Source organism: Macrobrachium rosenbergii, chromosome 18 (genome assembly GCF_040412425.1).
Source record: "Macrobrachium rosenbergii isolate ZJJX-2024 chromosome 18, ASM4041242v1, whole genome shotgun sequence".
NCBI lineage: Eukaryota > Metazoa > Arthropoda > Malacostraca > Decapoda > Palaemonidae > Macrobrachium > Macrobrachium rosenbergii.
In genome coordinates this window covers 27,781,734-27,784,455 of record NC_089758.1, presented here as the reverse complement: position 1 = coordinate 27,784,455, position 2,722 = coordinate 27,781,734, and the positions used below count along the sequence as shown (strand labels likewise).

The 2,722-nt window shown below is 36.0% G+C and overlaps 1 long non-coding RNA gene across 1 annotated transcript in view; it reads right to left on the bottom strand.

Moving 5' to 3' along the window:
• Positions 1-209: 209 nt before the first annotated feature.
• LOC136848233 (uncharacterized) overlaps positions 210-2,722 on the bottom strand; it is a 96,232-nt gene continuing 93,719 nt past the window's right edge. Inside the window, exon 3 of the long non-coding RNA XR_010855978.1 lies at positions 210-550. This is a non-coding gene — a long non-coding RNA (uncharacterized lncRNA). The remainder of the gene's footprint in view (positions 551-2,722) is intronic.

The following is a 2,722-nucleotide window of genomic DNA, read 5'->3' as shown; positions in this document are numbered from 1 at the left end:
GGCCCACGCTTTTATTTTTGTAGATATGATTAATTGTAAGAAAATCCTAGTGTCTCAAAAAATTATTTTTCCTACTTTTTAGTGCATTTTATTAAAGCATGTTTTTAAAAAAATATATTTTTTTATTATTTATGTACTTATTCTGTTTAGTTTTAATAAAGCTCTTGAAGAGGCCTGGTGGAAGGCGAAATTATCGAGCTATGAGAGCATTTTATTTTCGTTTTCCTGTGGACGATGTTGACAAACAATTTAAAAGGAACTTAAAAGTCAGAAAATTAGTGAGTGGAAATCTTAACGAAACGCAAATGAGCCGTAATGTTAAGGCTAACTGTGATGAAAAACTGTCTATAAAATATAAATCAGGTGATTCACTTTTTGCTGTTCAGCCCCACTGTTGATCCTGGCACTAAAGTTCTCGTTTTATCCTCCTCTCAGAGCCAAGAAGGATACTACTGCACGGCGGTCTACACTTAACCATTCAGTCCTGGTCTCTGTTCAAATGGGCAGGTCTACAAGAGGAATGAAGGAGAGCCCTCGCACACTGGTCTACCTGGAAGGAAACAGCGAAACTGTCAGAGAAACTCAACTTCTTGTCAACAACGGTTCCATACACAGGGAAATTCAAAAATAAACAAATGCCTTTAGCGGATTATTATTTGTCCCTTTCATTAATCAAAGATTTACCAGCGTTTGTGACTAATGGTGTAAAGAGAGCAATCTTATCCAAGAGGTCTGGAATAAAATAGTTAAATTACTAATACAATACTTAGGTTTATCACATAAGATATAAAATAGCAGTTTTGTTCTGTAACAAACAGACCGTATTAATTCTTAAATAAATAGTTATTGAAGAATGAAATTTTTTTTAAGATGCATTTTTTTATTTACCAGTATTCCATTTGCACTTTATCTACATAATTTAGGTGTTTTTTTCTCTTTAATAAAAACTTTTTAAATTGGTCTTTCTCGTTTTATCTGAATTTAAAATCAATAATCTGGAAGTTTCCTACCCGAGCTTTCCGGTCTCTTCTATGCTAAAAACATTCACTCTTTCCATAAGCTGCCTAAGCAAAATTCTGCTCCAACTCGGTGCACCAAATGGCAACATTTCGTTCCCCTTTTCCGAAAGCTAAAAACCGTAATATTTCCCGATTCAATCAAACAGAAGAGTATCTACGAAACTCTGCAAAGCCAGGAGTTGATTTTTCTACCCACCAGAAAGGCAACGAGGCTGGCAATAATGGAACACTCACAGCAGAAAAGGTAGAAGTTACTGCTGCCGAATGCCCCGAGGAATGAGTGGCAATAGGCCTGGACGCGCCTTGGAAATTCCATAGAGTCATCAAGGGTGCTCCAGGAGGGGCGATGGGGAAGATTATGGCCAATAGATGGCATTGCCTGGCTATAGAGGTGGCAGATGGAATCTTAAGATACGATCGTGATTGTTAGCAAATATGTAATTGATTATGATCGGAACCGTCATAGAGTAAGCATAAAGGCATAAATAAAAGAAATATTTACAGAAGGGGAAAAATTAACAACAAAAATAAGGAATGGGTTCCTCTAGTTTAAATAACTCTTGAGTAATCTCATGTGCAGAATTCCTTTGACAGAAAATGAGAATAAAAATGATATTGTCCTGTGGGCGGACTGAGTTTTAGATGCCACGTCTATTTTTATTTTTCTCTAAGTACAAGAAAGCTATTTAATGCGAAGCATGAAATAACGTTTTTAATCATACCAGCAGAAATAATCGTGATATTAGAAAGGCGAATTCATTGCATTTATTCAACAGACATTTCTAAAAATACGCACTACCTCTTGCTAAAAAAAAAAAAAAAAAAGCTTGATATAAACTGTAAGTTTATCAGATCTAGGACCCATGATTACTGGATCTGAAAGGTGTTTCAGAAAACGACGCAGACACTCGCACACAAAAAATAAACCTTGCGATAAACTTGAAAAATTTCTTATCGAGTTCATGCGGGACTTCACAAGGAGACCATGTCACAATGAAAAAGAATGACTTTGATTTCAAGGAACGCGTTCCTGGGGAGATATATTATTACAAGGCCGGTTTTGATTTCACGTCACCTCTTGCAAATGCTCCGTGAAAGAAACGTTTTGGTATTGTTCGTTTCTTGTGATAAAGAAAATGTGTCTACGAAAGAAACATTTCTCATTAGGATATCTTCTGGGAAATTGTTCGGATTATATTTTGCATGCAATCAGATCCTTTTCAAGCAATAGTACTGCAATCAACGTAAGGGATCTGTGATAGTGCAGATCTTTAAAACATTGTTTAATAGAAGGCAGGTTAAGACATTATCTACCCTTTGGGAAAGAGGAGCAGATTCAGAAAAGCGAGAAATTAACACCAGCTTTTGTGAGAGGAACATGAGGAAAGTATGAGGAGGGAGGGTGTGGGTAAACCAGTGACCCTAAAGAACTATGAATACATGTAGCTTAAAATGAAATCAAATATCATGAAAACTATTATATTCGAGTACATACTGTGACCAGCGTAAGCTTAAATGGTCTAAGCCTCGAGAGAGCTGTGGACCAGATCATCAAATTCATCATAAATAATCGCAGATTCGTCAAAGGAAGTCGCAAAGATGATACACATTTCAAACTTTCGAAAACACAGCTAATGATTTCCATTTCATTAAAATTTACAGAAATAAATTGCAGGCAAATTGCATATATCGTCTTACCCTTA